Below are 12,739 nucleotides of genomic sequence, written 5' to 3'. Positions count from 1 at the left end.
TATTCATTTCCAGGAATAATTTTTTTGTTACTTACCTGTATTTTTGTAAGTGATTTTTCTTCATAAATAAATTTATTTTTGGTTTTTAAAATTCACTTAGTTTCATTTGTAAAATTAAATATTTAATTAAAGATAAAGAAAAGGTTTTAAAAAAAAAAAAAATAATAATAATTCTCAACAATTGAAATAAAAATTTATTATTAAAAACAAGGTGACTGAAGACAGACTTTTTACATACATACACTCGTCAATAAGCGGGAATGTATACGTTTATCAATGCGCATACGCGAACATTTAAAAATTTACTGAGTTAGACACTCAGAAGAAGTTTTTAATGATATTTTGTTCTCTTTTTATAGTTTCTTTGATATTTATTACTATTAAATGAATATAAGTATGAATATTTATTCATTTATACTTAATAACATACATATATTGATAAATAAAATATTAAATTTAAAATAAAATAAAAGGTATTTTCTTATTTAGATCAAAATTGCTCACTATAGGAAAATTAGAATTAATTAAAAAAAAAAAAAAAGCCACTAAGAACCAATGTTCTAGTGCGCATGAGCAAACATTTAAAAAATTAAAAAATCTTTCAGAAGACATTCTGTAGAGATTTTTTTTCTTTTTAAAGTATATATATATATATATATACATATATATATATATGTATAAAAATTAGCATTCATTTTTCTCATCTGCTTCTTTACAATAATATTGAAATTCGGTAAGACGAATGTCATACAGAAATTAAATATTTTGAAGAAGAAGTAAATGAAAAATATAAATAATTGAAAAAAAATTATTCATAATATATATACATAAGTGTATGTATATTTTCATAATTCATAATTTTTTTTTTTGTTTATTTAACTGCGTTAATGTTTATTATGTATATTATTTACCTGTATTTATGAGGATTCTTCTGCTTCGTTTTAACTATAGTTGTTTCTCACTTTCTTATATATACTTATTTCTACTTATAAACTAAAAGATTTAATTAAAAATAAAGGGAAGGTTTTTATTTCATTTATAAATGCTCAATTAAAAATAATAAAAGTAAAAATTTATTATTTAAAAAAAAAAAAAAAAAAAGCGGCTGAGGACCGACTTCCTATACTGTGCGCATTCACCTACAATTGTATTTGTTTAAAAATACAATTGTAGTGGTCTAGGCTATTTTCTTTTGGTAGAAAGAAAATAGCCCGTTTGGGAAACCTCGACACTGATAAAATACTCCAATAAAAATCCGATAGACCCGGAATCTATCGGTTTAAATCAGAGGATTTTATCAGTGATAAAACCCGACCAACACAGTGGTCACTCGATTGGTGACCAAACAAAAGCTAAATGACAATAAACACAAAATATTATACAGTACATATTTAAGAAAATAATTACAAAAAAAAATATAAATATTAAAATTTTATAAATAAAATTTCTTAAAATTAAGACTTAATAAAAATACCTAGGCCCAGATATCGCAATAAATAATATCACACACATTCATCATACTCTTAAATTTAAATAAAATCACAATCATACAAACTTAAGATTAAGAGGTAATGGGAAAAAGGGAAAAATTAAAATTAAATATAAGCAACCCAAACCATGCAATCAAACCCGAATAAAAAAAAACATAAAACAAACCATGCTATCAAACCCAAATAAAAATAAAAAAAAACAATACACAAGCCAAGCAAAAAAACATGCCACTCATACTAATTCTTATAAAATAAAAATATAAATTAAATCCTTAAATTATAAATCTCTCTCATATCATTCATCACACTCACACCTTAATACAAAAATTATTTAAAATTAACTACAATTAAGCTTAAATTAAATAAATGATAAATCTTCTTCCTGGTCCTGGTCCTGGTTCTCCTGTTGGTCCTTGGCATCCCTGGGCATCCTTCTTGTTAACTGGATCTGAAACTAAAATATAGATCCCAATATATTAATTACGGGCATGCATATATATTTATTGAAAAAAAAAAAAAAAAAAACGGAGGATGTAAAATATGTACCAGAAAAGAAAAATTAGAGCGGCGGTGTGTCCTTGGATCTGGACCACCTTGTCTTCAATGCTCAGCAGCATCACTGTCTCCAAGATTAATCTGGTCCTCATAGGCCAGTCATGTCAATATAGATTCCAATGGACTCTAGATTAGACACGTCATAAAAGATCTACCAAAAAGTAAATCCAAACTATGTACCTAAACCTGAAAAAAAAAAAACATTTAGAAAAAAAGAAAAAATTAATGGAAAGTCCGAGTAACTTCAATCGGGTGAGGATTAGGTAAGTCTCTGGAATCTTAAAAATCTACTGAAAAAAATAATAGAAAAATTATGCGTCCAAACCTAAAAAATAAAAAAAATTTATAAAATAAAAAAAAAAATTCTTTAAGAGGTTCCGTAATCTCGAAAAATCTATAGAAAAAAAAAAAAACGAGAAAAAAATAATTGTATTTCTCAACCTAAAAAAAAAAAAAGATTATCATTAAACATTTCGGGCGGTTCTCGTATCTTGTTTTATTTTATGTTTTCAAAATAATAATTGGAATGCTATCAAAACTGAACTGTACGTGTAGCATTAGGCCACCAGCCAATCGATAAATCGACTCCCCGTTTTGATCGCACATAAAAGTCACTATAAAATCACATCATTATGATATCATCAATAAAACCATTGCAGTCTAAATTAATATCAATTGTGTAATGTGACCTGCCAGGGCCAATCACACTATCATTATAGAATGATAATGGTATTGATATTAATTATGATAACAATAATAATAATGATAATACCGATAATAACATGAAAATAATAGATATTCTTAGAGTATACGACAAATGAGAATCGACATCGATCAAACCAGAGGGTTACGCGTACCAGCTCAGAAGATAAGCATAAATAAAAACATGGAATTAAATAAAACTAAAGGGTAACCTAACCAGTTGCAAAAAATTAATTCATTAATTGGAGAAAAAAAACTGACTCTAAAATAAATGACTCTACTTCTGCAAAAATGACTCTAATGAAAGTGACTCTACTTTTGAAAAATAATGACTCTAATAAACGTGACTCTACTTTCAAAAAAAAAAAATGACTTTAATTCTAAAAAAATGACTTTGATTGTATAAAAAATGAATCGAATTAAATGACTCGACTTTTAAAAAAATGATTCTAATTGATGTGACTCTACTTTTGTAAAAGTGACTCAAATCTCTAGAATTTTCATTTTAAAACAGGGGGGGGGGGGTAAAGTACATTTACAATAAATTAATCAATTAAAATAAAAAAAAATGGCTCCAATTGAAGTGACTACTTTTTGAAAACTGACTCTACTTTTATAAAATTGACGCTAAATTAAATGACTCGACTGTTTTAAAAATGACTCGACTTTGATAACGATAAAAACGTTGAGGGTGAATGAGCAGTTACATTAAATTCATTCATTGAAATCGAATCCCCTTTCGAGAGCACAAAAAAATAACTATAAACTCATATCATTATGATATCATCAATAAAACCATTGCATTCAATATTAATATCAATTGTGTAATTCGACCTGCCAGGGCCAATTACACTATCATTATAAAATGATAATGGTATTGATATTAATTATGACAGCAACAATAATAATGATAATACCGATAACAACATGAGAATAATAGATATTCTTAGAGTATACGTCGAAAGTAGATCGACCTCAATTAAAAATTGAAATTTAAAAAACGATAGGGTAACCTGACCTAATGCCAAGTCTCGATTAGTGGGAAAACAAAACTGACTCGACTTTAATAAAAACTACTCTATACCGATAAAACTGACTCTACTACTACTAAATTGATGCTAAATTACGTAAAACTACTATTTAAAAAATGACTCGAATTAAATAACGATAAAAAATTGAGGATAAATGAGCGTTTGCATTAAAGTAATTAATTGTAATAAAAAATTAAAAATTAAAAAAAAAAACTCTCTCTAATTCAAGTGACTCTACTCTTTGAAAACTGACTCTACTTTTATTAAATTGACGCTAAATTAAGTGACTCTACTGTTTAAAAAATGACTCGACTTTGATAACGATAAAAACATTGAGGGTGAATGAGCAGTTACATTAAATTCATTCATTGAAATCGTATCCCCTTTCGAGAGCACAAAAAAATTACTATAAACTCATATCATTATGATATCATCAATAAAACCATTGCATTCAATATTAATATCAATTGTGTAATTCGACCTGCCAGGGCCAATTACACTATCATTATAAAATGATAATGGTATTGATATTAATTATGACAGCAACAATAATAATGATAATACCGATAACAACATGAGAATAATAGATATTCTTAGAGTATACGTCGAAAGTAGATCGACCTCAATTAAAAATTGAAATTTAAAAAACGATAGGGTAACCTGACGGAATGCCAAGTCTCGATTAGCGGGGAAAACAAAACTGACTCGACTTTAATAAAAACTACTCTATACCGATAAAACTGACTCTACTACGACTAAATTAATGCTAAATTACGTAACACTACTATTTAAAAAATGACTCGAATTAAATAACGATAAAAAATTGAGGATAAATGAGCGTTTGCATTAAAGTAATTAATTGTAATAAAAAATTAAAAATTAAAAAAAAAACTGTCTCTAATTTAAGTGACTCTACTCTTTGAAAACTGACTCTACTTTTATTAAATTGACGCTAAATTAAGTGACTCTACTGTTGAAAAAATGACTCTATACCGATAAAACTGACTCTACTACTATTAAATTGATGCTAAATTAAATGACTCGGCTCAGATAACGATAAAAAAAATTAAGGATGAATGAGCATTTATATTAAATTAATTAATTGAAATTAAAATCATTGAAAACTTACGGTACTTAAAATGACTCTAATTATGTAAAAATTACTCTAATTTAAATGACTATGCCATAAAAAAGCTGACTTTAATTCAAATCTCTACTTTTATAAAATTGAAATGAAAAAAATTATTGGGGTGCAAATACATGTGTGATAAAAAAGTGTGTATGTGTGTGTGTGTTTGTTTGATTTTTTAAGCAATAATAAAAACTACGTAATATATTACCATCAAAACCGAACTGTATGTGTAGCATTAGGCCACCAGCCAATCAATAATCGACTCCCCGTTTTGATCGCACACAAAAGTCACTATAAAATCACATCATTATCATATCATCAATAAAACCATTGCAGTCAATATTAATATCAATTGTGTAATGTGACCCACCAGGGCCAATTACACTATCATTTTAAAATGATAATGGTATTGATATTAATAATGGCAGCAACAATAATAATGATAATACCGATAACAACGTGATAATGATAGATTTTCTTAGAGTATACGACCAATGAGGATCGACATCGATCGAACCGGAGGGTTATGCGTACCAGCCCAGAAGATCAGGATATATATTATCAAAAAAACTAACAATGAAATAACGCGACCGCCTGACCTAGTGCCAGGGTTTTCTTTTACGCGGAAATGCCATTCAAATTTAATATATTATTAAAAAAAAAAAAAAAAAAAAAAGATTTTTAATGTGACTCTAATCAAATTAATACTACATACAAGCAATGCTAAGGAGTAAACTCAAGACTCTACAGCTATTGACACCTGATCGAGTGCCAGGTGTCTTTTTTAATCTAAATCTACATTTAATGAATTTAAGGGTAAAAAAATTAGGGGTATAGATTGGTGTGTAAGTTAAAGTCGCCGTAAACGAGGTTGTGAGTAACCTCAACTTACGGCGACGTGTAAGGTAAGACTCGATTTCATTGAAGATGAACAGAGTCTCAGTGGGTGGTGTAAGTGGGGGTGTATGTGAATTTAAGCTAAAAAAAAAACCCTATGCAAAATTGATTCTAATTTCAAAACCCCTGGACCAGTAACTTAAATATCTAATAAAAGCGTGACGCTAATACTTGAATTTAAAAAAAAAGGCGGGGGGGGGGTAAATCACCACTCTTATAAAAAAGGGATAGGGTGACTCTAATTTAAAAAAAACCCAAATTATTTAATTAATCTACTTCCCCGATCAGTCTAGTGACATCAAAACCCCAGTCCTATATTATTCCCCTCCTATAGTAACTAATTTATTAACTAACGCAGCAAAAGTGACTCTAATTATTTAAATAATAATAATAAATGAAAAATACACACCGCTCTACAGACACTTAAACACTTAAAAAAGAAAAGTTATGATCAGAAAAATTTTTTATGGATTGAGACCGGCACCCAAATCGCACCCGGGTACTCAAAGGGTGGGACAGAATAATCCATTAAAAATTAAAACTGATCAGGGAAAATTTCTTTTTTCAGCTTTTTATGCATTAAAAAATGAAAAAAATAAATTTTTTTTAAATTTTAATGTATAAAAAAAATATTTTATATACGCTGTTATGGTTGGCCACCCATAACAGCGTAACAATATTTTTCGCCTTTAAGATCTATAGAGCGATATATATTTTTAGACTCTAATTCGCGTGAATTTAATTTGACCTAAATTATAAGAACCAAGTGTCCTTATAATCCCTAATACCCATAAACCCCCAGCTAAATCACTAGACCAATATCCCATTTCGCGGACAAAAACCCAACGCTAATTAATTAAAAAAAAAAAGGGTAAGAGTGGCAATTGTTGAGGAAGGGTTGGTTGACTCTAGAATTTAACGCGTGATTCTACCGAGAGAATACTCTCAATGAAAAAACCTATTACTGGTCCACTAATTAATCTAATTACCCCGATTTAAAAATTAAAAATTATCCTAGCAATACAAGGGAGTGAGTTGGGTATACGCAAAGTGCGTATTTATGTGTGTGAGGTGGGTAAAAAATGGTGTGTTTGAATTGTCAACAGCAGAAGGCTATTGACAATAAATCAATCTATACCCCATGTTAAATTAAAAAAAAAAAAATTATAACTCCAAAAGGGAGTTATTTAATTTATAAGAAAAAGAAAAAAAAAGTTTACTCGGTTAGTACTGCTTGTGATTCAAATGACTCTAATTAAAAGAAATAATAAAAAAAAAAAACCAAGACTAAGTATAAAAAACTAAAAAACTCTACTTTTGAAAAATTAACTCAATTTAAATGGCATTTTTTAAAAATGAATGAATTTAATTTAATTTAATTTAACTTGAATGGCTTTACTGTAATTAAAGTGACTCTATTTTTGAAAAACTGACTCTAATTTAAATGACTTGACTTGCAAAAAAAAACCGGAATTTTATTTTACTTAATACGGAATTTAATTTATTAAAAAAAAAAAATAAACGGCGTTAAAAAATGTGAAACTCGATTTCTAATTAAATGTGGGTGAATCTAATTTTAAAAAGCTAATGTGTATTTGTGTTTATGAATTCACACCCCAATAATAAATATATTAATTTAATTATTAAAAGATGACTCGAATGTTACTGATTCTACTAATTTTAAAATAAATTTAACTGCTCAAATCTAATTCAAAGAAACTAAAAGTAATGCAAACGACTAGACTTTAGTTTAAAAAAAGAAAAAAATAACTGAATTCAATACAAATGCTCAATTTTAATAAAAAAAAAAATATAGATTGTAATGACTCGACTCTTAATTTAAAAAAAATGAATTTAATTCAAATGTCTCGAATTCTAACTTAAAAAACCAAATTTATTGCAAATGCTAGACTTTAATTAAAAAAAAAAAAAACTTAAAAAAATTATTTCCATGCAAATGCTCAATTTCAATTAAAAAAAAAAATATTGATTAAAATGACTCGAATTTAAATTTAAAAAACTCAATTTGATTCAAATGACTCGACACGAATTTAAAAAAAAAATTATTTTCATGCAAATGCTCAATTTCAATTAAAAAAAAAAATATTGATTAAAATGACTCGAATTCAAATTTAAAAAACTCAATTTGATTCAAATGACTCGACACGAATTTAAAAAAAAAATTATTTTCATGCAAATGCTCAATTTCAATTAAAAAAAAAAATATTGATTAAAATGACTCGAATTCAAATTTAAAAAACTCAATTTGATTCAAATGACTCGACACGAATTTAAAAAAAAAAATTATTTCCATGCAAATGCTCAATTTCAATTAAAAAAAAAATATTGATTAAAATGACTCGAATTTAAATTTAAAAAACTCAATTTGATTCAAATGACTCGACACGAATTTAAAAAAAAAAAAAAAATTAATTTCATGCAAATGTTCGGCTTGATATTAAAAAATTTAATACGAATGACTCGACTCTAACTTAAAAAAACTCAATTTGATTTAAAAGACTCGACTTTGAATAAAGAAAACCGAATTTGATTCAAATGACTCGACTATTAAAAATCTGAATTTAATTTATTGCAAATGGCTCGACTTTAATTAAAAAAAACTAAATTGAATTCAAAAGACTCGAATATTTATAACCGTAATGAATTTAAATTAAAGAAAAAAAAAAAAAAAAAGATACGGAACCGATGATAAATATTAAAAAGTGCAATTAAATAAATGGATTATAATGGAAAATAGAAAAGAGAGTGAGAAATCAAAAAACAATAACAAACCTCAACAGAGAAATAACTTTATTTCCCTGCCGAACGATGCCAGTTGATCAGCTGGTAGGATGACAGCTAGCAGTTCATTGAGGCTGGTCAGTGTTCTTTGGTTCCATCCTTCCTTCCAGTCAAGACATCAGAAAAAAAACTTTTCATCGTTGGAATCCATTGATAATCTATCTAAACAATCAACACTAATTAATAAATAAAAATACTGTTGACTTGTATATTGAATGGAGTTGACAAAAAAATTTAAAAAAAAAAATTGATCTTTTCAACTTGCGAAAACGCTGGTTGAAAAAAAAAATTTTTTTCAAAAATGACTAATGACGTCATTAAGGGTAAAAAAAAATTAAAAAAAAAAGTCAACAGAATTTTTAAAAATAGTTGAACACGTCGAAAACGATGCGTACACATCGAATGTCGGGTGCCAACTAACCCTTTCCACCCTAGCCCTTAGGACGCTCACTTCACCCCCACTTCACCCCCACTTACTAGTCGCCCAGCGCAAAATACAATTTCGTTGGTACCCTTCCCTCTCTACGCATGTGGAGGGGATTTCCGGCCAATCGCGCCCTTATCTCCTGACTACCCTCCCCCCCGCTTTCTAGCAGCTATGACGCGTTCCTCACTCCCCTCACCCTTAAAATCTGATGCAATCATTTTTTTAATTTAATAATTCCTTAATTTTAATTAAATTTTCACGTTTTTTATTCTAAAATCTATTTAATTTACATATATTAATGCATATGCAACTAATTAACGCAAATTCACATGCAAATGAGACATGCGAACTCGTTTAATTGTCGATTAAAAAGTCTAGTCGATAAAAAAATGTGCTTTAATAATTAAATAAAATTATTATAGATCTTCTAACGTTTAAATAAGATCTATTTCGACGATAATAAATTAAACGTTAAAGTAATCGACATTTTAAAACTAACGGCACAAGTTTAAATCCAAAAAATCTCTCGCGAGAATAAGTCGCGCGTTTCTCAGTGCGCATGCGATCTACGTTGGAAACACATCAAAGAAACTTGTCGTTTCTCTACAAAAATAGTTGACGTAAATTATAAATTTATTTGTCAACCCTAAAAAATTTACTTATTATAATTCAATTACTGACTTAAGTTGTGTGTCCATCAAATTGCTAGTGGAAATATTAAAATGACGATACACTTGGATCAATTCAAATTAAATCTCCAAGTGTATTAGGAAACCCTTCTGCATGTTATTCCCCCGACAAGGTTTGTTTTAACGCTTGCGTGTTTTTTTTTTTTGATATTTTAAATATTTTTCTATCATATTCTACCGTAATTTTATTTTAACTTATAAATTTCAATTTATATCCAATTTTTAATAATTAATTTTTCAAATTGTTAAATTTACCGTGCAAGTAATAATTAATTATTTATTTGTTAAATACTATTTAAAATAGAAAGTATCTATTTTTTCAAAGATACAATATTTGGTTTAAATATTTTTAAATATTCAAGTAAAAGACAGGACCCAAGTTCTGAGTAATTGCGAATAAGGTTTAGAGTTTTGGACGATTTTTTTTTTTTTAAGGCTGTAAACAGTTTACCTGCAAAGTGTGGCGTCTAATTGGACCAGCCAAGGCAAGAGTAATTTTATTTTTCTTCTGTAATTCGGATTACTTGCAATCGGATTGTGTTCCAGATAAAATGTCTGTAGCTTTTTATTCTCAGCCAGAGTGTCGATTGCTGTCCGATCTCCGATTTGATTATTATTTATCTAATAAAAAAATTCAATCAAACAAATGATGAATTTAAGAAAATAAAAAAAATGGTTACCCAGAACTGTTCCAATAACTCTAAATGTTTCATGTTTTCGATCTTCTTGATTTGGTTATTGGCGATGTCGAGTGTAGTCAGCAACTTGCAGGACTCCAGACCCTCGATGCAAGTCAGCCCGTTCTCCGATAAATTCAACTGGTCAAGTTGGCTCAGAGTTTCCAAGTTTTCGATCTTCGTAATGCGCTTGCTCTGCAAGCTTAGCAGCTGGAGGTTGACCAAGTGGCTCAAGTTTTCTATTTGCGATATTTTGTTTGTTACCAAAAATAAATTTTTCTGCCCTCCGGCCGGAAAGTGGCAACTTTCGGGCCGCTGCCCTAAACGAAGTTGCAACTTTCCGGCTTCGTCGAGCAGAAAAATAGTATACGCACCTTGGCCAGTAAAAAAGAAAGCCTCAGACCACATGTTTGTCAGCCTCGGCCAGCAATTACATGTGCTCTGAGACTTTTCTTATTTTACTGGCCTAGGTATGTAATATACTATTGCAAGTTTCTCAGCTGCGTATTTTGTTGTCACCCAACTCCAGCATCGTCAGATTTTTCAAATGAGAAATATTTTCAATTTTTGTTATTTTATTGGAAGATAGAAATAATTTATTTGAATTTGTCAGTCGATCAAGATTATCTATTTTTTTAATTCGATTGAATGTATGGTAATGTTAAAACAAGGCCACCTGGTAACAAAAAAAATTAATGAGTCGATTATTTTACTGAGCATTAATTTTTCTACGTCTCTATTGTCTATTTTATTAATTATTTATTTCTACAACTATTATTAATATTTTTTTCATTAAAATTATCTCTATTAATATTCAACATTTCTATTGCATTTCATTTGATGTCTTGTATTATCTGACGCTGATTGAATTCATAATAAAACAAACCTGTACTGATAATTAATTTTCATTTTTTTTTTATCTATTATTATTTTTATTATTATTATTTACCGGTATTTCTTGGACAGTCATTACATAAATAGTGAGGCAGGTACTTCATACAGAAAAATTTGAGATATTCAAATGAGTAGAATGAAAAACCAGCATATGGTATCATGCCCAGTATAGTTGGCCAAAATCCACGATACAATGCCGTTAACCCTCCTTCCTAAAATAATTATATTATGATAAATAAATATAATTATATTTGTTAACTGACTTGTAAAACTCACATCTTTGAAAATAGACATTACGGTGTGGACAATCCGGTGTAAATATGCTCACCGGTCACTTGAAATGCAAGTCTAGCTCTGATAGTATCCAGAGGATATGCCAGAGTCACTGACGTCACTCCAGCACATAATCCAGCAATAAATTTGTCTCCATGAGAATTTTTACCAAACACCGTTCCTCAATACTGCAATCATTTATTTAAATAACTCCTAAAATACTGGATTTAGTAAAAAAGCTGTAGATACCTTTTTTGTAGGAAATTTAATTCTCTACAAACTTGGTCTCATGTATTTTTATCGTATCTTCAATAGTTTAGCCGCTATTCGAGTTTATTGCATCAGCAAATAAACAATTCTATGAAAATTTTATCTTTTATCTGAAACTATGATTCAAAGTTTAGAGATACGATAAAAATATACAGAAACACTTTTGTAGAGAATTCAATTCTGAGAAAAAAAGATATTTGCACTTTTGTACGTAAGCTCAATAGTTGTGATGTAGTTTTAGTTTAAGTGGCAGAAAAAATTTACTCGAAATAAAAAATGACCTGGGGTCAAATATCTGTTGTAATAAAATAACTATTTGCGTAAATAATTTAAATAACAATAAAAATAAGCATCAAACCTTTTTATATATTTCAAATGAGGTATACTGAGTGGCAGCATAAGGCAATATTCTAATCATTTGAGCAAAATTTCCTTTGTAGAGTGCCAGGAATTTTTCTTTCTGAATTATTTCTTTCAGACCGAAAAAAACCCCTGCCAAAATAAACTCGTATCAATAATCTCATATAAGTTGATGAAAAAAATATATGTGTATATATAATATGAAAATTGTTTTTTATTACATATCTGAAATGAAGATTATTATTAATTAATATTTGTTAGAGAGTAATAAATTTACGTAGTTTAATTATTTAAATATAAAAGTAAAAAAAAGTTTCATTCCTCAGAAAGAAGAAAGACAATTGATAATGTTGTAATTTGTGATTGATTAATTTTTAAAAATTGACTTTTTACTCAGGAATATTAAAGAACATGAAATAATAGATTTTGAATCAATAAACTGTTCAATTACTACTTACTCGTGTCTTATTCTTGATATCTTCGATTTGTCTTTATTGACAAATGAACTTTAGGTTAGAGTGTCGACAGATCTGCGGCCAT

The 12,739-nt window shown here is 28.3% G+C and overlaps 1 long non-coding RNA gene and 1 pseudogene across 1 annotated transcript; both read right to left on the bottom strand.

Annotated features, from left to right (window-relative positions):
• Positions 1-1,107: 1,107 nt before the first annotated feature.
• Positions 1,108-8,726, bottom strand: LOC130666424 (uncharacterized). The gene is made up of 3 exons (XR_008989676.1): positions 8,601-8,726; positions 2,037-2,231; positions 1,108-1,944 (listed from the first exon to the last, which is right to left on the bottom strand). It is a non-coding gene; the product is annotated as an uncharacterized LOC130666424 (long non-coding RNA).
• A 2,094-nt stretch (positions 8,727-10,820) lies between these two features.
• LOC130667234 (solute carrier family 25 member 16-like) lies at positions 10,821-12,739 on the bottom strand (annotated as a pseudogene).

This window comes from Microplitis mediator, chromosome 4, assembly GCF_029852145.1.
Source record: "Microplitis mediator isolate UGA2020A chromosome 4, iyMicMedi2.1, whole genome shotgun sequence".
Lineage (NCBI taxonomy): Eukaryota > Metazoa > Arthropoda > Insecta > Hymenoptera > Braconidae > Microplitis > Microplitis mediator.
The sequence above is the reverse complement of the archived record's forward strand: the minus strand, read 5'-3'. Positions and strand labels throughout refer to the sequence as shown.